Here is a 23,645-nt window from a genome sequence, read left to right as displayed (position 1 = left end):
GGTGGGAAAGTATGGAGAGTGGGTGTATGGATTATGACAAGCAGGAGAGTGGAAGAAGGTTCTGCTAAGTATATGATTGAATTGAACTTTGGCCTCATCTGCTGTGGGCTAATACCATCATTTTAGCAGCAATTGCCACTTCATCACAGGCTGAATCAATATACCAAATTGGTAAACTATAATATTGCAACCATCTACTGTAGGGATAGGTTTCTCTAAGCATGCTACCATTACAAATGCTATATTTCGAACCCAAATGTGTAACTCTCCTTAAGCTCAGGTAACGGAAAACCAGCTTCTAATGGAAAACAGATATGCCAAACAATCAAGAAAAAGAATACAGCAAAATTGAGAATTGCAGATTGACTAAAATAGTAAACATTCAGAGGTTGGCCAGTGGTCAAAGTGGAAAAGTAAAAGTAGTGGAACTGTGAAATTTATTGAAAACGGGGCGACGCTGCGTGCAGCACGGTAGGGGGTACGGCAGTAATGTCTTTATTCTGAAGATTGGCCCAGTATTAAAAATGCACTCTACTGAGCACTCTCTGCATCAGTGTTTAACTTCCTTCGCACATACGTTATGGTAAAATAGTTTTCCTTAAAATGCTTGCTGTCATACATAGTCTTGCATCTTTTTAGTCTCCGAATTAAAGTTGCTCCGAATACCCACTCAATATTCTGAGATTACGTGATTTAAGTAAAGCGATTAGGGCATGCTATTTGCCTGGTCAGTCGGATCTGTCGTCCAGAGACCTGTGTTGAAAGGGATGCGGCACCGCAATCAGCAAGTGCTGACTGCATTCTAACTGGCCTTTGGGGTGTCCTCAGGAGGAACTGCTTCCCGCCAGGAGACCTTTCTTTCTCCGCTGGCCCCCATGATGACCTGACAACTCTCCCCTACCATCCACCCATGACTCTGCGTTGACAACCCCCGTTCACAGGCCACCGAAGCCTCGCGAATACAGCATTTATAACGGGAAGCTCTTTATTAGTGATGGTACATTGGAGTAACCGTTGTTTCCGACAAGACCGTCTAAATTGTAATGCTTGTGTGATAATAATTAAGAAACTGCTATTTTCTTATGAGAGGGGCCACAAAAACGCTCAGTAACTAGCTCAATCACCCTTTTCAAGGCAAATAGAAAGAGACACAAAAAACTTTTAAAACTGTCTTCCTTAAGTTCATGTGTGTTTATTTGATACACCAGAAAAGGGTTTCATTTGTGGAACTTTGCCTTTGCTTCACATAATATATGCAGCATGCCCTGTCAAATAATGACTACAACTAGGTAACCATAATCAGATATTACCTTTTGTAGTGGGTCTAAGTCTTGGAAGTACATTTACAAAACTCAAGAGGCCTCTATTTAGCCTAGTTCTACTTTGAATTCTGGTACATGTAGGCTTATGCTCAATATGGGACCATAAAACTACAATTTCATGTAATCTCTATAGGACACATTATTCTTGAAATATACACTACACATTTCTACAAATTTGAGCTGTGTAGGTACGCGGTCAAGTGCCTACGTTGCGGGCTGGTCTCAAATCCAGCTTCACCATGTAACTAAATTGTGTGATTATAGGAACATCATTTTTCCTCACTGTGCCTCATCTGCCAAAATTACAAATCTGTACAAGTGATTCATATCACACTTTACACCAAAAAACGCACTAATGGTATTTCTACATGTATTGTATTGTTATTGCCATTTATCTAGCGCCTTTTACCATCATTATAGTCTCAATGCGCTGGTGGTGAGAACCCCCTCGGGGACCGAAGTCCAGAGTGTTGGAGGTAACGTAGTAGGTTTAGAATGCCTGTGTGCATTTGGCCAAATAGGCTTAGCAGGGCAGGCCAGGCTCTGGTAGAAAGCAAGCAGCCCACGAGGTCAGGCATGCGGATGGGTGCTGAAAGGAGTCCGATGGCACGAGTGCTAGAGAATCACTATGCGTCCAGTGTGCTCAAATTTGTTGTAGGATTTAGCTGCATACTAATGCCAGAGGTGTTGAGTCGTAGTCTTGTGTAAGTAGGTAGAACAATTAAGTGACCAGCGAGACTGAATTTGTCATAGTCATTGCTGTATTCTGATGTGTGCGGGTAGCTATGCCGGCGATCAGTGGCGTACTTAGGGTTTTCAGCTGCCCTGGGCCCAACAAAATGCTTGCGCCCCTACTTTACCAGACCCCTCCCCTTCACCAGACTCCACCCCCTTCAGCCAATATGAACCCAAAAAACCCTTGGCAGGTCACCTGCAGGTCCAAATAGACAAATGAATTGAAGCAGTGACAAGAGGCAGCCGGTTAGCAGAGCCGCAAAAGCGGACAATGGTGGCATGGATCAGACTCATGAAATCACACAACTTGGTTCATTTAGACATGTCTTGAAGTAATGCTGCGGAACCCGCTTACGGCCCTTTCAGTGTGAATGTTGGTCTCAGAAACAGAAACTCAAATGTATACTCTGATACAACCTGCATTGCTAGGCAGCGGTGATCTCTGCAGTCTGTTGCCAGAAACCACAGCAGAGTCACAGATGCAACTTTCAAAGGCACATGACAGGCTCAGGGAGTATCACCCACAGCAAAAATGCCCACCAAAACCAACGCATCACTTTAACCCAGCAAGGGAGACAACGCAATTCCCTGAACCGCAGGTGTAGTGGTTTAACCAAAGATTCTTTAAAAGATCTGCAGCAGGTCGCAGGCTTCAATCCTGGCAAGGCCAACTCAGCCTTTCATTCTTCCGAGGGCGGGTCATCCAGTTACAGCTCAGAGTGTTAATAAGTCACCACAGATTCATGCATTTTGGTCCATGACATGTCACATATGTCAAGTAATGCGCACAATTATTGTACTGCTCTCCCTTTTGTTCCGCCTGGTAAATGGATTTGGGTTCAGCAAAATGAATCCTTTCACTGCCTGGAAATTGCGACCACAACAAAGAAGCCAGTGTTTGTTTTGCACGAGCCCAATTAAAGCCCCCAGAATAAGGACAGAAACACTGTGAACATTGAATTAATATTTTCACATTTTCCATATAAATAAAAGGCACTGCTGCGCCACGCCCGCATGAACAGGAAAGTACTGCCATATTTACCATTACTGCGCAACTCTATGAATTGAGTAGGGAAATACCTCTGGTGGCATTTCCATGGAAATGGAATACTGCCATAGGTATTACAAACTGGATTTCCAAACCAGAAATGTGCCCATTTTTTTCCTCCAAAACATTTTAACTTGGTCCTAAAATTATTTAACCCTTTTCACTGTACATAATGGGAGCACAGGCACTTCCCTTCATTACATTAGCCAGTAAGATAGCTCAGCAGGTTAAGTGCTCGCTGCTGCCTGCAATTTGTTTGTTATCTGCAGGTTACAGTCTTGAATCCTGGAAAGGCCAACTCAGCCTTTTATTCTTCTATGGTCGGGTCATCCAGTTACAGCTTAGAGCGTTAATAAGTCACCACAGTTTCATGCATTTTGGTCCATGACATGTCACATATGGCAAGTAATGCGCGCAAAGTATTGTGCTGCTCTGCCGATGGGATCACATTCTCATGCAGGCTTTTGTTCCGCCTGGTACTTGCATTCGGATTCAGCAAAATGAATCCTTTCACTGCCAGGAAATTACGACCACAACAAAGAAACCAGTGTTTGTTTTGCAAGAGCCCAATTAAAGCCCACAAAAAAGGACAGAAACACCCAAAAATAGCAGTTTTAACCTTTGTGCGCCCTGTCCATATGAAACAAACAACTGGATTGTCTGTGGCTCTGTTGTCCCCCAAATCTTTGTGGCCAACTCTCTCTACTCCAGCAGCATCATGAACACACGGGACCGATCTTTGGCAATCTTTGGAGGATAAATGAGTGCCAACTTCGGTTGGGTGATATTGTATATATATGTTTTATGTAAAGTGCTGTATAAATAACACATCATTATCATTACATTGGAAACGGTTTAAAGGGTCAGCAGCCATTGTAGAACGTGAAAAGGTAGACATTTTCTGGGCTACGTACTCAGCACTCACATGGTTGTCATGCATCCACATCAATGACACTCCTGTTCCTTCCACCACTTCTCTCACTTAGCAGGCCTCCATTAGCATTCACATGACTTGTACACTGACTCCCCCCTGAAGTCAAGATAGAGACCACAGTAGCCGAGGCTGCACAGCACCGGCGAGGCGGCGCTGCAGGTCATCCAGAAGGGCTGGGCCTGGTTCTGATTCAGGCTCAGGATACAAAGGCTCTCTTGAAGCCCCCTGTCCCAGTGTGACTCCTCACTGGGCAGCGCGTGTGGTGCAGGGATTCCAGTTGCAGACAGTGCGCTGAGACACAGCAGGGGCCAGGCCAGGCCAGCCGGCTCTAGACAGAGTCAATTCAGTCAGAGCCCAATAACGCTGCCGCACCGCAGCCACTCTTGGACTTCAGCTACTAGGACCCAGGGTGGTGATCACTGGTTGAGGGGTAATGGGTAGGCAGCAGTGAGGGCATGGTACAGTTCTCTTCTGTAAACGTGACTTGAGTCAGGAGAGAGGCCTAGAGAGCATGGGACCTCGTGCAGCTTGCCTCTGTTGCACACAGTCTGGAAGGAAGGAAGAGGAAAGACACGCCCATCGCCCAGCCCACAAGTCAGAACAGAAGAGCTTAGCTACCATTGGCTGATAGAAGCTGAATGGCCCATGCTAACAGGTATTTGGTTCCTGATTGGTTGATCACGTGTTATAAGGGCAGAGCCAACACTGATACAGTGAGGCTCATCAATCAAATTGTTTTTTTCTTGTCAATTGTACTTCCAGGCTGAGCTCCTCCAGACACAATGGCATCGTAGTGATCATGTGGCCTATAATTGCAAGCTGTGATTGGTTGGTAGGCTCGGCTTGAAATGGCAGGGGAAGGGGTGCCGAGAGCAGACAGACGGAATCTTCACACTTCTTTCTGGCTGGGCATGCGCATTACTGAAGCTTTTATTTCTTCTTTTCTCACTCTCTTGGACTTGTGGAGCCGGTGCAGTACCTGCAGGAGTCAGGCACGTCCCTCTCTCTCACTTTCACTCTCTCTCTAGACTTAGACGTCTGCTCACTCATGCATAGCCCAGCAGCCCCGGCGCCCCACGGCCACGAAAATAATCCAGAAAACAAACACCAACACTACCTCTCCACTGCCGCCCACCCCAAACACTGTGGGGGGCTGTGGCCCCCTCCCAAAAGATCCCAGGATGGGGGCACGAGCCCCATCTGCCCTCCCATAAAGATATAACTGCGGCCCGCTGCTCAATGCGCAGGCGTGCGCCACCAAGGCATGGGCTGCGCGATCCAGATATTGCTGACTGCCTGCAGCTCAATCAGAGAGATTCGGCTGAGTCAGTGTCGTGATTTATTGACTTCTCGTCGTTGTTGGACTCAGAATCTTATACTTTTATTTTAAAAAGAACCATTCCAGAGCGGTTTCTTTTTAAAATAAAAGTATAGGAATGATAGATGAAAAAATTAAAAGTATAGGAGCACCACTCCCAGCCACTCACTGATACTAAAATGTACTAAATGCAGATAAAAATGTGCCGCTCTTTAAGAATTTGCTGCCCTAGGCCGAGGCCTAGTTGGCCTTAGCGTAAATACATCACTGCCTGGGTCCAGTGTCCACTGGAGTGGTGCGTTACATGCAGTTCGGTGGAGATTTGTTGTATGTGCGCCCCATGAGGTCGTGCTTTCCTCTGTCGATTCTTGTGGCTGCAATAAAACAGTTAGCGACAGTCTATGCTTCACAAATTGGAACTAGGGGCGTCCAGGCTATACTTACAGGCTCTCTTCCAGGTGGAGGGCATGGCAAATCTTCCCAGATAAGGTGCGCGTACTAAACCTTCACAATTGTTACCTTTACCCACCCCAGGGCAATACCCACCTATCCCTCAAGACGTTCCAATGCGATTCCAAACTAGTTCTTGATTGCCTTTGCTGATTAATGTACAAGAAACCCCCAGCTGACCTTCTGGTGTGAGACATGGCCATGGCACACAATTCGTCCCATGACAATGCCCCTGTTGTACATCCCAATACATCTCAGTGCGGTGGTGCTGTTTTTCTAGCACAACCACTATGACTGTGATTTTCCTGTTTTCCCCGTACGTGCCAGATGCAGTGATTAATCTATCCTGTGACATTCCACAGTATGTAAAACGAGATGAAGGCCTCTGTTTCCAGCTTCTGGTGCTTGTGGTAACCAAGGTTATGATTGGTGTTTGATAGTGTTTGAGGTCCATTCATTCATGTACTGCATATCACAAACTTGAGTTGTCTCTAGGTTTACTACTTGTAAAGTAACTTCCCATAATGCCCACGAGTATCAAAGCCTCATGTCACTCCATGTGATGTTGGTTTCTGTATTGAATTGGGGATGTCAATGTGCATGCAAATTAATTTGGGAGTCTTACCCATCTTTTGCTGCACATGACTCTTGTCAATTCTCAATCCTGTCCTAGAAGGGACTATGCACACATCTTTCCTAAAATCTACATATCACTACAAAATAAAAATATTTAGTAGAATAAACCTTGCAAACTGTAGTATGCCCCTGTGGGAAACATTGTGGCATGGCAGCGGCACAGTAGTTCTTAGATTGCTGACACAGTCTCCTCCATTTTGATAGCTGATGGCTGTCACTGGCCTCAGGATAGAGATCACAACCCGACTTGTTGCCAAAACCGAAATCTGCAAGCTCAGCCGCTGGATGTTGGAACTCAATTTAAAGGATAGCACATTCAAACACACTATGTTCTCACAGAAGAGAGCAAGGCGTTAGAATGGAGCCTTCTGAATGCTTGGAGTGCACAAGCTTCTTTGCTGCAGCTGTGTGTTCCTAGTGCTTAGAGATTTCTGGTCATAATGTGAGCTATAGCAGGGGTGGCCTTACTATCACAGCTCACTCCCAGCTCTGGTGATACTGGCAATTTCACAATGTTTGTTAGTGACCAGTGGAAGACGGTCACTGTTAGTGTTAGTACTTGGTGCCCAACTGTTCAACTAAATCTATGCAGCTGAACTGGGAGACGAGATCTTCTGCACAGAGCACAATAGCGCCTTGTGAGCCATGCAGTCTCAGCTGGTGCTTCAGCTCGATTCATTGGAGCCTTGCTCCTTCAATTACAATTAATGGCAATGTGGGCTCGGAAGAATATTCACCTTCATTGCCCATTTCATCGACATTAAACTCTGTGCTCTTGTTATGCATATTAGAATAATGTTTGCTATAGTTGGGCCCCTTAGCCCCCAGAGCCCCACTACTGTAATCTGTGTTATAGCTGGTCGCAGCACAAACCAGGGGATTCAGTATGCACAGCTGACAGGCCGTTGGGACAAAGGACAAAAGGGTCTTTGTGTTCACTTCCCTGATATTAAGCAGATTCCACAAGCCTCAGAAATATATATATATATTATTGTATATAGTCGATAAATCGGGTTTTCACATTAAGGTTCAAATCAATAGAAATCAATTAAAGCATAACTATCTAAAATCACATTTACATCAACATTTCCTCAGATTAAATTTACAATTTGATAAAAACGCAATTCATTCAATAATTTCAATGTTTCCAAAGTCAAGAAGGTTTCGTGGCCGGGTGACGATCTATTCCAAAAATCCTCAGTGCTTAGCCACTCAGTTGTGGTGTCCAGTCATACTTTCGAATGAATACTTTTGACATGCAAAGGTTCTGAATACAAAGCATTGAAAAAAAAGTTTCGAATACATTTTCTTTTCATTTTATGGGTTTTATTTTAGTTTCGTGTAAAAAAAAAAGTTTTTTAAAAAAGAAAACGGGGTTGGGGGAACCCCCCTCAAAAAAAAAAAAAAAGCCTTCAAAACTTTTTTTTTTCCCATGCTTTTGTGTCGGAACTTTTGTATTTTGAAAGTTTTACTTTCGAAACTATCACTATGAACACTTAGTTGTGTTGTATCTACAAATCGGGAAAATAGTTTACTCTCAGTGTCACAGTAACAGGACATTCTGACATTATGGGCCTCAGTTGGGTGGTATCCCAGCCGTAATACCGCCGGGATACCGCCCAATGCTAATAGCGCTACTACAACTCGGTCCGGCGCAATTTGCGCCAGATCACGAGTTGCGAGGGGGCGGTAAATCCCCATCCCCCATTGTGTCCATAGCGGTAATAACGATAATTGCGCTGAAAACGACCCAAAAACGGTCATTTTTACCGCCAGCAAAATGTTGAACGTAAAAATGCCACTATCTGCCCAACTCGTATTTGTCCAGCACTTAAATGCGGCAGTAATACCGATACCGCTGCATTTAAGAGCCCATGCCAAACTCGTGATGAGACCCTATTTGTCTCAAATTCTGAGTTTGCATTACCCCACACAGGTTACAGTTACCATCCTGAAATTGCTGTTAATCCTGGATTCTTAAGATTTCTCTTGTTGGTACTAAATTAAGTCAAAATATTAAGAATTCTGTTCCCGAGATTGAATTTGGAAAAGGACACAGATAGGGAGGAACAGTCCCTCTTGATTTATCCATAGTGGGAAATGGCTTAAAAAACTAAATTTGACTAAACTCTGATCTACTGACAATCCAATACATTATCATTAAAGCCTTTATTACTTTGTTAGGGTTCACTCTTAAATCCATTTCCGATTGATCACAGGTAACCAAGATTTTTGTGGCATCAACCTTAAGAACAGAGAGTACCCTACAATTTCCTTGCCTCAGAAGAACTCCCATGCCTTCATATAGTGAGTTCTTCCAAGGATGAAGTATTAATCTGTAAAGTGAAACGACCCTCCAGTCCTGGTATGCTCTCAAGGATTGTGAGCCCAATTCATACCGTAAACATGCAATGAGGAGAGATGATGGAAGAATTAAAACCCTCTGCCATATATGGCTTTCAATTCTCGCCCAATTGACCTTTCGGGCACTAGGCTCAACTTCCATACTGTATAAGATAGCTAGTATAACTTTCCCTTTATAGAACTTTATCATCGGGAGCAGGGAGAATCTACAGTAAGAGTAGAACATCGTTTTCATCTGGCACAAATGTTGTACTCATTTGTCTTGTATATCCAATTCAATATCTCTTATTGACAGATTTGATCTTACTCCGAATCCTAAATATAGTACTTCCTTTGTCACTGGGACAAACTGGTCACTTAGCATCCACCGAACCTTTGGAACACTTTTTAAAGGAATACAAAGAGCTATGATGTTTGATTCGGTGGGATTCATTTCTAACTCCTTGTGTGAAGCATATGTGTCAAAGGCTGTCAAAAGACATTGGAGGCTGATGGGTGTGTAATCAAGCAAGACCATATCGTCCACATAAGATAACCAATTAATTGACTGCTCCAATTTTGGGGATAGCAAGTGCATGAGTGTTCAGTGTTTCAGCTAGGCCAGCTAAGTAAAGGTTGAAGCGACATGGAGCAAGTATGCAACCCTGCCTCATACCTCTCTGTGTGGGTACCTGCGATGACAGATGACCGTGAACATCCAACCTTACTTGTATGGTAGTATTTTCATGTAAGTGTATGATGATCACAAGCAATCCATCTGGCAGTCCCCAATGCCTTCATTTAAACCACAAATGACCTCTGTTAATCATATTGAAAGCCTTTGATGGATCAATCCATGCTCAACCAGGATTTGTCGCACTCAATCCTCATTATCAGATCATTCAGTGATGTAGAAAGACCCTTATGAAAGACAGTCTGATGTTTAGATAAAATGCTCCTATCTGCAATCCAATCCTCCAACTCCTTTAGAATCATGCCTGAAAAGATTTTACTATCGTCATCAAGAAGGGCGATAGAGCGGTAATTAACTGGATCCGCCCGATCGCCTTTCTTGTAAATAGGAATAAAAATCGCCCGTTAACAAGAGGCTCCATAAAACAAGGGACTAGAGTGTGAAACTTTGTTGCACTCCCCCTCTCTCCCTACTGCATTACATTCAGCGTGGTACAACCTCAGCTACTGCTGCCTTCAGCGATCATATAGAAGTCGACGAAATACGATCTTCGACCTCTCTTGGCCTCGAAGGACTCAAGCATTCATACTTAAGAAATACAGAGACTCCGAGTTAAGCGCCCAACCTAATGGTGGAAAAAAATAATCAGAGGACATTGACGCATGCAGGATCATGCGTACCTGCACATGCAGTGTAGCGATAGTGTTGCAGGTACACCTCTGTCCACGCCCTTTTTTATTAGAGAAAACAAGATGTAATACTCTGCACCAACCGCTAGATGGCGGCCTATGCAAAGAATCTAAGTAGATTCACAAGCCTCAGAAACATAGACAAATTGTTTGATCATAGCAATCAAAATGTCACAACCAGAATGTTCGCCTTCAAAAGGTTGTAGATGAAACAACTGCAAACCCTTAGAAGAAGATATCATGGGCCCTTCCTGTATGTTAGTTTCTAGAGTTTCTGTACGTTGGGCACAACAGAAAGATCTTACACATAGTGCTGTCTGAATCAAAGGAGGGTGAATTGGCTTTTTATTATCCAACAGAAAAAAAAAACTATTATAAAATCATTTGCACAGCAGGAAAAAGGGTCATATTTTGCACACCTGAAGAGCCCAGTAACAAGTGCCAAAGGAAGGATCGGCAAATAGGTTTGGCCCAAAGGGTGTACAGGCTATGTCTGTCTCTGCATGATTTGCGTGAACAGCAGAAACTCCACACCTACTGGTTGGTCATGAAAAAAGTATGCTTAATCTAGTGGTCATCCAGGAGAACACTGAACCCAAACAGGAGATTAGCAAGGCTGTAACGCTCCTGCAGAACCTTCTAACTGTGCAGCACATCTGTGCAAGTAGATCACTCCAGAGCACTGTGGATATTGAGATGGTTTTTCAGAATCAACCCTGGGGCTGTAGACACTGAGGCCTAGCCAATTTCAATCAACGTAGTGTAGCAGAGTAGTAGGGCATAGACTCAGGAGAGTGTGAGAGTGATCTAGGGCTACAATCGCGCACACACACACACACACACACACACACACACACACACACACACACACACACACACACACACACACACACACACACACACACACACACACACACACACACACACACACACACACACACACACACACACACACACACACACACACACACACACACACACACACACACACACACACACACACACACACACACACACACACACACACACACACACACACACACACTGTACACAAATTTACAATTATTAATTGGACCTTTAAATAGACTCTAAGAAATGAAAACCACAGATAATTATTGTCACACAACTACTACTATACACATACATTCACTTTTGACACGCTTGCTGAAACATTTATGGACATATGGGGGATCTTTCTCAATGTGTATGGTTAAAGTCTCATGGTGACTCAAAAAGGCTGTTGTGTTTTGTCCAAATTCACTATTACCCTGAAATGTATTCCGATTTGCTCTTATGCTAGCGAAGACCATTCCATGTTACGTGGGGATGTGTTTTGTGATTATTTTCTTTCTTCTTCTACTTCTTCTTATTTATGTTGTGTTATGCATTATGAGATGATTTTTTTTCTTCTCTTTTGGACTCAATCTTGTGACCAGGTTTGTAATTTTATGAAGCTTGTTTATTTCTGATTGTATTGCAAACTTTATTGGTGAAAATAAAAAATGATAATCTGAGATAGTGCAGTCCCAGGCCCCAGAAATCCTTGTGGATGATGCAAAGGGTCTTGAACTTGATCCTTGCAGTCACAGGGAGCCAGTGGAGAGATTTCAGTCCTGGAGAGATATGGTCCCTGGGCTTGAGGCCAAGGACAAGTCTCGCAGTCCTGTTCTGGATGAGTTGCAGAGGGCGGAGAGTAGTAGCAGGCAGATTTACAAAGAGGCTGTTGCAGTAGTCCAGCCTACTGGGAACCAGAGCTCTGGAGACAGTGAGCTTCTGGGGGAAGGAGAGAAAAGGAAGAATACCTCTGAGGAGGTGCGACTGGTAGTTCGACTTCTTAGAGATGTCAGAGATGTGAGGAGAGAAGGAGAGTGTGGAGTCAAAGATGACCCAGAGGTTTTTAGCCTCATAGGTGGGAGCAGGAAGGGGGCCATGAGAGGCCGGCCATAGAGTGACAGGAAAGGAGGGAGCGGGTGTGCCGATGAGGAGAATCTCATTCTCACTGGCATTAAGGCAGAGATCATTGGCGGCCCACCACTCCTGGATAGCAGACAGTCAGAGATGAGAGAGCGAGAAGAGGTGCCTGAGGGTAGCCTGAAAATGAGCTGAGTGTCATCTGAATAGCAGTGGAGGCTGGGGCAGAGCGTGCCAATGCGGTGGGCAAGAACTACCAGGTACTGGTTGAACAGCCAGGGAGAGAGGTTAGACCCCTAGGGTACACCACAGGTAGAGTTAGAGATAGATGAGAGGAAGGACCCAAGTTGAACTTGGGATGGTCGGTCAGAAAGGAAAGAAGTCAGCCACGCCAGGGCTTGACCGGTGATCCCCAGGTTATCATGGTGACGGTTGAGCAGGATGGCATGGTTGACCATGTCAAAGGAAGAGGAGAGATCAAGTAATATGAGGACACAGGGGGTGTTGGAATCAAGGTTGGAGAGCAGGTTTTTGTGGATGTTCAGGCGAGCAGTTTCCGTGCTTCTGGCAGCTCTGAAGCCAGACTGATGATCATGGAGACAACCAACAGATTCAGTGTGAAGGTTAAGCTGGGAGATGGCCAGCTTTTCCAAGAGTTTGCCCAGGAAAGGAGTGATGGAGATTGGGTGATAGTAAGCCGGACAAGAAGGGTCGGCAGAGGGTTTCTTAAAATGAGTGTGCAAAAGGGAGTGCTTCAGGGAGGACGGCAAGACTCCAGTGGTGAAGGAGTGGTTGCAGAGGTCGGCCAGGGCAGGAGCCAGGGGGACAATGTGGTCCTTGATAGTTTTGGAGGAACAGGGGTGAACCTGTTTTGACAAGACTTTCATAGATCGGACTTGTCTAGAAACCTCATCTGGGGAGAACAGGGGAAAGGCAGAGAAGGAGCGAGGAGAGGTGGCTGCAGAAGGGCCAGAGGAAGAGCAGGGAGTAGAGGGAGGAAGGGGAGAGGAGGAGAGAGAGGACTGGATGGCCTTAGTTTTAGAGATGACATGAGAAGATAGTGCTGTGCAGAGGGCCTTGGAAGGGACAGGAGAGGTAGAGACTGCAGCAGGATTGGCCAGTTCATTGCAGATTTTAAAGAATTCAGCCGAGTTGTTAGATGCCGCAGAGACGCGGGCTTGGGTGTGAGCTCTCTTCTTGGTGAGGACAGAGAGCCCGTATTGCCTTTGGTGAAAGGCCAGTTGGAAGGCCAGTTTGTCAGAGGATGTACATGAAGCAAGCCATTTCCTCTCAGCCACCCTGTACTTGCGTTTAAGGGTGACAAGGTCTGAGTTGTACCAGGAGTTGCACTTGGCTTTGGGCTTCAGGCAGATCCTCATGACAGGGGGAAGAACATCGAGAGTATCCGATATAGCAGAGTGGAGCATGGAAAGGGATGTGTCAGTGTCAGGGTGAGAGTCAGCCAAAGAGGGATGCGGGAGGGGGGGGTGAGAAAGTGGTAGCAAAAGCCTCAACTGCCATGCGCTTCATGGGTCAGGTGACCAAGAAGGTGGGTGGCAGTGATGTATTTGGCTTGGCCTGAGGGGTAGAGAGGGTGAGCTGGGATGAAAGGAGAAAGTGATCACTCCAGGAGAGAGGAGTGGTGAGAGGGACAGAAAGGGGAAGGTCTGAGGAGGTCAGAACATACAGAGTGTGCCCTGCAGAGTGAGTCAGGGCAGAGGGGAAGGAGGAGATCTGACCAGGTGGCCGATAGATAGTAGCCACAGAGAGGGAATGGCTAGGAGAGAGAAAGCCTTCAGACGAGGCATTCGAAAGAGGAGTAGGCCTGCGTATGAATGACAGAGGCAGGAATCCACTCGGGGAAGATCTGGGCTACCCCCCTCTGGAACAGTTGGACCTGGGCATCAAAACTGAGATTTTTATTGCAGCTCATGTTCACACGAGAATTGCCTAATGTGTTGGTGCTGGACTGTCCCCGTAGGTGGGAAAAGACTGATATGCAAATAGAATGTCTCCTCTGGTAAGGCCTAGTGAGTCAAACCATGATTATAGTCATCATCCCATAGAACAGTCTATAGAACAGTCTATTTGCCCTTTTTGTTGTTCAGTAAAGGTGCACTCATATTGTTATAACATTTGAAATACCTGGGGCTTCACGCAGAGTTTGCAAAGGCAATCCAGACATGGCCCCTTCCTCTTTGTGCCTAGAGAGACACTGCATTGTTAGCCCCTCATACGGGTGCCTCAGAAATTAAGACGACTACAAGCTGGGACTGGAATGCAAATCAATCTTTATTCTCGTCCTCTCTCTTACACTCACCAGTACATACTGGCGTGCTCCTGCCCGCCCACTCGTCTTCCACCCAGGTGCCCTCCCATCATGTGGTCTCTCTCTTTGGAGGACCTGGCTTGTTAAAGGTGCAGCATCATCTTACACTATGACATCACCCCACCCACAAATGTCCTTTGGTCAACACAGCTTTCTTCCACTAACTGCTGCGGCCTCCTGATTACTCTTTGATGCCTGCATCTTTCATCGTTCGGGGTCATCATCTCTGGATTCTGTTGCTCTTCCTGCTGGGTCTCTCTCTTCTTCACTGGGTTCTCCATAAATATTCTGGCATATCTTCTCCTTCCATCTTCCATTTGGTGGCTTGTAACGCATCAGCGTCCTTCCTGGACAAATGTTTGAAGTGTGATGCATTTGTCATCAGTGCCTGACCTGTGCTCTTCGCAGCCACCATGGACCCTTTCACTGCCACTACATTGAACAGGGATGGTGAGTATCGTGAGTCCGCTTTCCTCTTCACACATTATAAGCACCTCCTCTTGTGGTTTGAACTCCTTTGGTGTCTCGCTCCTCTCCTGCAATAAGCCTCTTCTACACCTGGTATTTCCTTGCATCATCCCATTCTTTTATTTTAGTGTCCTTGTCACCGCGGTCTGCCGGTATGTTGATAACTCTGGTAATGACTTGGTATGCCATCATGATCTCGGATGGTGTCTTGCCCGTGGCCTCATGTGGCATGTTTCTATAGTCCATTAGCATCCTGCATAGAGCCTGATGTGTCGACGTGCCTTCAACATGTGTTCTCCGAATTGCTTTCTTTATAGATGACATGAACTTTTTGGCGATCTCACTGGCCTGGGGACACAGTGGTATGATTTTCTGATGGGGAAACCTAAGTGTCTTGCGAAGTCATGTCCATTGAATGGGGGCCCATTATCTGATTTGATGGTGTTTCACTCATGGATGCTGCCACGTGGGGAAACGCCATTGTCAGTTTTCTCTTGACTATCGGGAATCGCGAGAATTCATCTAACATTACCAGTAGATAGTCTCCTGCTTCCACCAGTCTGTAAAAGTCTATAGCCACACTGTGCCACGGCCTCTCTGGGATCTCTGTGTGTTGTAACAGTAATTGGGGGTCAGCTCTGGCTGTGCACTGACAGGATAGGCAGTTGTGTACCCTGTCTTCCACAAGAGTATCCATGTATGGGAACCACACATGTCAGCGCAGCAGTTTATTTGTGTTCTCTGTGCCCCGGGGGCCCTCATACACTGTGTGCATGACTGACATTCTGAGTGCTGGGGGTACAAAAAGTCTGCAACCTCTGAGTAGCATTGCCTGGTCCATCACGGCTAGCTCAGTGTGTATCTTTGCTAGTCTTCCTATCACTGCCTAATTTGCCTTTGGGTGAAACTGGAATTGTCTGTGGTAGTCTCTCCATTTGTTGTGGTTTGTTAGCTGTACAGTCATTACAATTGATGAATCCCGCAATGTCTCCTGAGCAACCATCTGTAGCGTGAGTACTGGGGCATTGCGTTGGCTGTGACGTACCTGATGTATTCGACGTCTCCCTTCCTTGTTGTTGTTTGGTCCCCCCCGGATGTCACAAGATGTATTTGGTGGGGTTGCGAACCCCTACGGCCTTTGTATGATGGTGTAGTTATAGAGCTATAAGCGGATTCTCCACCTTTCGATTCTCGGTTGCATCTTGGTATGTGGGTTTCCGAATAAGGAAAGCAGAGCCTGATGATCTGTGACCAGCGTGAATTTCTTCCCTATAATGAAATTGAGGAAATGTTTGCACGTCCAGACAGCTGCGACGCTCTCCTTCTCTGCCTGGGAATACACTCTTTCTGTGGGTGAGAGAGTCCTGCTGGCATAGGCTACGAAGTGCTTGGGTTGTGAGTCTTCGTCCTTGGTTTGGGCTAGGATGGGCCCCAACCCTACCGGGCTTGTATCCACGATGTTCTCAGTGTGCCAAGCCGGGTCCAAGTAAACCAACCATTTAGCCTCTGTCAGTGCGCCCATGATGTTGTCGATCGCCAACTGGCACTCCTCAGTCCACTGAAACAGCATCCTTCTGCAGGAGGCGCCTTAGGGGTTCTGTTTGCATGGTGTAGTAGCGGGAGGTACCTGGTGCAATAGCCTGCCATGCCAAGGAACAAGCACCACCAGACACCTGCTCGGGGGCCGCTAGGTTGGCAATTGTGCTGACTTTACCAGGATCAGGGGTCATCCCTGCTTCTGAGAAGAGGAACCGGAAGAATCTCGACTTCTTCTTGATGATACTGCTCTTTTTTTTTTTGCTCAGGTGATGAGATGTGCTTGCGCATTTCATTTCTTGAGTCCAAAAAAAAAGAGTTGAGAAACTGGCCCCTTGAGTATTTTTTAAAAAAAATGTTTTTTACAAAAACAGCCATTTTTGTGGGTGTTTTTGCAAAAACTGCAATTGTTGCGCTTTTTTGCAAAAACTGAAGTTTTTCGCGGCATTTTGCAGGATCGCAAAATCGCTATAAGCTGGAGGGTCTGGTTAGTAGTGCACCATACCTGAATAGAAATCAAGCAGTCAGGAATGAGTGAGGAAGAAGAGGAGGTAGAGGAGGGTAGCTTAAAAGAAAGCTGCGTGTCATCAGCATAACAGTGAAAATTAGGAGAGAAGGTGAAAATCAGAGGGGCTCGGGAGCCAGGTAGAGATTGAAGAGCCAGGGTGAGAGGATAGAGCCCCGAGGGACACCAGAGGTGGAGAGTGAGATGGTGGAGAGAAAAGGGCCCAATAGAACCTGGGAGGGTTGGTCAGAGAGGAATGATGTCAACCAGTCCTCTGGAGCCAGGTCTGTGATGCCAAGGGTGTCACAGAGCCGCTTTATCAGGGGGGCATGATTGACTGTATCAAAGGCAGAGGAGAGGTCAAGAAGGGTGAGAACAGAAGGAGAGCTGGAATCGAGATTAGTGGGCAAGTCTTCAAAGGTATTGAGGAGAGCAGTTTCAGTGCCTGTGTGCAGCTCTAAAGCCAGGCTGGTGGTCGTGGAGGCAACCAACAGAATTGGTACGGTGCGCAAGCTGGGATATGGCCAGCTTCTCCAAGAGTTTGCCCAAGAAGGGGGTAATGGAGATAGGGCAGTAGTTTGCCAGAAAGGAAGGATCAGCGGAAGGTTGTTTGAGGAGAGAGTGCACAAGGGTGTGCTCGTGGAGTAAGGGGAAGGATCCAGTGGCAAAGAAGTGATCGCAGAAATCAGCCAAGGCTGGAGCAAGGGAGCCAATATTGTCCTTGATAGTTCTGGAGGAGCAGGGGAGCACCTGTTTGGAAGAGACTTTCATAGAGCGGACTTGTCTAGAAACCTCATCAGGTGTTATGGGAGAAAAGCAAGGGAATAGTAGGGGCAGAGAGGGGGCCAAGGGTGGCTTGGTAGAAGGGGAGGGAGGAGGATGTGGAGTAGAGGCGAGTGAGGAGAGGATGTCCCGAGTTTTGGAGACGAAGTGAAAGGCCAGAGAAGTGCAGAGTGCCAGGCAGAGGAGAAGTGGAGACTGCAGTAGGATTGGCGAGTACCTTGCAGATTTTGGAGAGTTCAGCCGTGTTGTTTTAATGGCCGCAAGATGCAGGCTTGGCTACAGGCACTCTTCTTAGAGCAAATGGCAAGTCTGTATTGCCTTTGGAACAGGCGGCAGGCCAGTTTGTCAGAGGGTGTGCTCGAAACCTGCCACTTCTGCTATACAACTCTGCACTTGCGTTTCAGAGCGGCCAGATCAGAATCTTAACAGGAATTGCACTTGGAGGCAGGCTTCAGGCAGATCTTCATGGCAGGGGCAAGGATATCCAGAGTGTTGGAGATGGAGAGTTGAAGGTCAGAGTGAGAGTCAGTGGAGGGAGTAAGCGAGGGAGTGAAGGTGGTGGCAAAAGCAGCAGCTGACACTTGCTTCATTGGTCGAATGAAGGCAAAGGAGGCTGGCAGTGCGGGTGAAGGCTTAGCCAGGGGACCAATGAGGTCCAGGTGAAAGGAAGGAAAGGAAACGATAATGATGACAAACATGCCCTATGAGTAGATGCAATACTGAAGGACTATGGTTTGACACAAAAAGTTATTACCCCGACACACACCAAAGGAAGGACCTTAGATTGGGTTGCCGACCTGAACTGTAACATTACCATTACCAACACTACACTGCAATCTTGGACTGACCACTATCTAATCACTTTCTCTGCCTCTCCTGACCTCATCCGCCCCAAAACCATAGTTATGGCTCCACCACTCCCCACTAGGAGTAAAAAGGACATTACGGCGGGAAAGTTAATACCATATCTTCTCCCTGACCTTAATAATTTAGCTAACAGTACAGACCCCACCTTACTAGTGGAAGCTTTCAACAGTACCATGACCAAGGCACTAGACATTATTGCACGAGTCAAAAATTGCAAAGGTAGACAGAAATCTCACCTCAATGAATGGTTCACACCCCAATTGAAAGAACTAAGGGCGCAAAAAAGAAAGCTGCAATCTATTTGGCGCCACTCGCCCACTGAGGAGAAAAAGCTCAAATTAACAAACCTTTCTAAACTGTAAAAGAAGGAAATAATTAGCACAAAAAAGAACACATTCAACGACAGATTATCTAAGGCAAAATCAGACACCAAGGAACTTGTTTCTATACTTCGTGAAATGGAATGGCCAATACCACAGGCTGATAACACTCCCAAGGACAAGCCCTGGTGTACTGACATACAGAATGCCTTGTCGAATAAAATCACATCCCTCCAAATTAAAATAGCCAAAAAGAAATCTTCCCTGCTCCTACTTCGGGAGACCTTACCTCAACAGCAACCTCCTCTTATCACACATGATAGCACCACCCTACCTTTTAGTTTCAGGAACATCTCCATAATTTAACAGAAATAATCATACTCTCACTTAAACCCTCCAACTGCAAAGGAGATAGCTGCCCAGCCCAAATCATAAAGGATGCAGCTAAAGACCTAGCCCCTTTCATCTCGAAGCTTAGCAATGCCTCGTTCATGACGAACCTAGTGCCCAATAACCTTAAACATTCCTGGAGGCTTCCATTGCTCAAAAACCAAACTCTAAACCCTTCTATTCCAACTAATTACAGACCTATCACTACTTGTCCCCTTCTTACTTAAAATTCTCGACAGAGAAGCCTACTTACAAATACAGGACTATTTAGAAGCCAAGAACTTACTAGGATCACGACAGTCTGGATTCCGCCCCCTCCATGGCACAGAAACAGCTTGATAGACTTCAAGACTCAAATTGACGAGCTGAAAGACAACGATAATTCCGCTATGCTACTCCTCCTTGACTTATCGGCGGCTTTTGACTTGGTGGACCACGCAGTTTTAAGCAATCACCTTAGGTCAGCCAACCATTTCTCAAGTGATGCCATAACTTGGGTTCAATCCTTCTTAGTGAACCGCACAATGAGAGTCTTCTCCCCTCTAGCAGCGGCTGATCCCATACAAGTCCCCTGCGGTGTACCTCAGGGATCATGTGTCTCCGCCACTTTGTATAATATTTTTACTAAGGCCTTGTTCGACAAGTTGGACAGATTGGGTGTCACCTACACTAACTATGCAGATGACACCCAGATCCTCATTCCCCTTTCGGGCAACTTCTTGGAAGACTTGGCCTTAGTAAATAAGATATACCTCCTCATTCAGGCATGGATGGCATCCCATGGCCTCTGCCTGAATGACGATAAAACAGAGCTATTAATCCTTGGATCCGAGACGGCCATTAAAAAACTCAACCCTAGCTATGCCTCCTTCAACATCGACAATAATGTCATTAAAGTGATGCCTGCAGTTAAAACCCTTTGCTTCTATCTTGACTCTGCGCTTACCATCAAGAAGCAAGTCAACTCACTAGCATCATCCTCAGCATATACTTGCAAATTGATCTGAGCCTGTAGAGCATTTCTCTCTGAAACTAGCCGTATCACCCTAACCAATGCACTCATATTATCTAGACTGGATTATTGTAACACATTATATGTGGGATCCAATAAGTACATTATAGACAAATTGCAAAGACTCCAAAATAACGCCCTAAGAGCTGCCCTAAACATTCCGAACAGAGATCACATCTCTGCTTTCAGAAGAGATGTCCACTGGCTCAAGACTACGGACAGGATCCTCCTCAAAACGCTTTCCCTCACCTCCAAATGCCTAAATAACATAGCACCTCTGTACCTTGTAGAGAGAATAAACAAGAGAACTTCCGACCGACCCACGAGATCGGCCAACGCCTAAACCCTAGAGGTTCCCAGATATAAACGAAATACAGCTGGAGTTTCCCAGTTATAGCTGCCCAATCTTGGAATGGACTCACTTTAGAGCTTAGAACAGACCAAGCCTACTCTAGATTTAGGCGAACGGTTTTATCCTGGTTATGGATCAATGATGCCTGAATTGAATTGTAGTTGACCTTCCTCAACACCTAACTGATCCCACTCCTAGACTGCATATTTTCCTACGACCACGAGGCCTGCCCTACTCCAACTGTATATATTCCATTGTACCACCTGACTCTACCCCATAGCTTTTCCTTTGGGACCCTCTGGTACTATTGTAAACTATGCTGAGGGTTTTGGTTGCACTCTATCAAATAAACAAGCAAACAAACAAAGGAGGGCATGATCAAACCAGGAGAGAGGAGTAACTAGAGGGTTGGAGATGAGGAGGCCGGAGATTAGAGCATGTAAGGTGTGTCCGGCAGAGTGCGTCGGACCAGAGGGAAGAATGGAGCGGGAAAGAGAGTCACAGAAGTTGCGGAAAGACCCAGAGGCGGCATCATTGGAGTCGAGGTGAAAATTGAACTCCAAGGAAGAGAAGCTTGGAGGAGGAGGTCATGAAAGAAGAGGTGAGGTCAGCCTATTCAGAGAGGAAGTGGGAGACCAGGCCAGGGGGCCTATAGATGGTGGCAAGAGTCAGAGAGAGGCCAGGGGAGACACTGAGCGTGCAGACAAGGGATTCGAAAGAGGAATAGGACTGAGTGAGTACTAGCACAGGGAAGTGTTGGCAGGATGCTGTCTGGCACTGGTGCAGGGCTCACTGTGGTGAACAGGATGCCGCCAGAAGTGGGGAGTTCTGGTGAGGCTTGGCTGGCTTGTAGGCAATGACTGTAGCGCTCCAGACGGGAGTGTGGGTGTCAGACCGCCTTCGTGGGCTTTTAGCCCAAATACACCAGGGAGAAGACAGCTGCGGCGGGCTCACAGTCCATGGCAAAAAGGCTCTGGATGGAGCATCGGTCCCCGCTCCTTGTGGGACAGCAGCGGAAGTAGTTGTACACCGGAGGATGCCGGGCAGAAGACTGTGGTGAACTGCGGAGCGCCGGCACATGGCTGTGTGCGGCTGCTTGCTGTGGCTGATCAGCAGGGTCACCAGCAAGGTTGTGACAGCGGGATCACTGCAACTGTACGGCCGCTGTGGTGGAGCTTGGTGGGATTGCCAGTACAGAGCAGGAAATCAGCGGGATCGCTGGAAGGAATTAGCACTGCGGGATCGCCGGTACGGATCAGTAACCAGCGGGAGCGCAGCTGCGGATACGAACAGCCGGATTGTGAGAGCTGGAGGCTGTGTGGGTTCACTGGAGACTTGTCACCAGTTGTTAGCCCCTAAGGCGGGGGCATCAGAAATGAAGATGAACACACGCTGGTTCTGGAATGCAAATCAATCTTTACTGTCTGTCCCCTCTCTTACTGTCGCCAGCACATACTGGTGTCTCCTCCTTGTCCCCCCCCCTTGCTCCCACATACCCTCCCATCACGTGGTCTCTATCTACGGAGGACCTGGCCTGTTAAAGGTGCAACATCCTCTTACACTATAACATGCATCACAGCCACACCTCACTGATGAAGCCCATCAAGATGGAAACCCATGTCTGGGGCTGTTGTTTGTACTCTTGGTGGGAGGAGCATTGCTTAGCGTTTTGGTACTGGACTGTATTTGTAGGTAAGACCCACTGATTTGCAAATGAATAAGGCACAGCACACGACACATGACTGTAGATGCTCTGAACGGGCACAGTCCCATGGTACAGATTATTTGGCATTTTTCGTCCCTCGTCGAGGGGCTCTGACATTGTTTGGTAAATACTGCAACGCAGCAGATAGGGCAACCAAGAACATCGTAGATTTTGCTTCTGTTGGGTGCAAGACTGTTCCCAAAGGTGGGAGGTCTTCACAGAATGGGGTGCTGCAATATAAACCAGACAAAGTGTGTCATATAATAGTGTTATATAGTGTTATAGTGCTTGGCGCTGTTTTAACAACTACTGTACGTTCCTCTCACCAGTTTAAACTAGCCCCATATCTAAGGAGGCATGGTTAACATATATCCAAACCCTCTATTTCTCTCGGGAGTTCTATCTTGGGGAGATGAATGGGTTACCCAGTCTCGAGTCTACGTATAGTGAGGAAAAGAAGGCAGGCCCGTTGGGTGAGGACATTAAGGAGGAGAATTTGGTGCGCCTTATTGGCAAAGTTAAAGCCTCCAGGGCTCCCGGCCCGGATGGAATTCCAAACTCGCTTTTGAAGAGTAATGGCATCCTGTGGGTCGGGGTATCGGCGGTTCTCTTCAAGTACATAGTCCAAACTGGCAGATTGTCTGACAGCTGGCAGAAAGCCATCATGGTCCCGATATTTAAGGAAGGCGGTAGATTAGAACCATCGTACTACCACCTTTTGGCCATGATGGATTCTAGCCAGAAACTGTTTGCCAATATAGTATCAGAGAGGTTCTGGAATTGGTTGGAAGAATTGAATATCCTGAGTATATTCCAAACTGGTTTCCGGAAGAGATACAATACTATTACAATCATTGCCACACTACAGTTCATTATTCATGAAAGCACTAAGAGGGTTGGTAAACTCCACTCTTGCTATGTGGATTTTCCAAAGCATTTGACCTGGTCTCAAGATCTAAATTATGGATGAAACTAAAGGGATGGGGAATAGACCCTCAATGGTTGTTCTTCATACAATGTTTGTATGCAAATACAACAATTGCTATTCGACTTAATGTCGAGGGTCACCATTCCAACTTCGTACCAACAAATGTGGCCTTAAGCAGAGCTGTGCACTCGGTCCAATCTTATACAATGCCTATACGGCTGATATGGAATCGTCTTTGAGGGCCACCCATAATATTCCACCGAGAATAAAGGCATAAAAGCAGTCAGTTTGTTATACGCTGATGATATCATCATTTTCGAACAAACACAAATTGGGTTGCAGTGAACACTGAATGCTTTGTGTATATACG

The 23,645-nt window shown here is 46.3% G+C and overlaps 1 protein-coding gene across 1 annotated transcript in view; it reads right to left on the bottom strand.

The window, feature by feature from the left end:
- LOC138566722 (cyclin-dependent kinase-like 1) overlaps positions 1–23,645 on the bottom strand; it is a 274,738-nt gene that overhangs the window by 3,227 nt on the left and 247,866 nt on the right. The window lies entirely within an intron of this gene.

Source organism: Ambystoma mexicanum, chromosome 2p (genome assembly GCF_040938575.1).
Source record: "Ambystoma mexicanum isolate Mex_15411 chromosome 2p, UKY_AmexF1_1, whole genome shotgun sequence".
Classification (NCBI taxonomy): domain Eukaryota; kingdom Metazoa; phylum Chordata; class Amphibia; order Caudata; family Ambystomatidae; genus Ambystoma; species Ambystoma mexicanum.
Note: the sequence above shows the minus strand (reverse complement) of the source record. Positions and strands in the feature narration are given on the sequence as shown.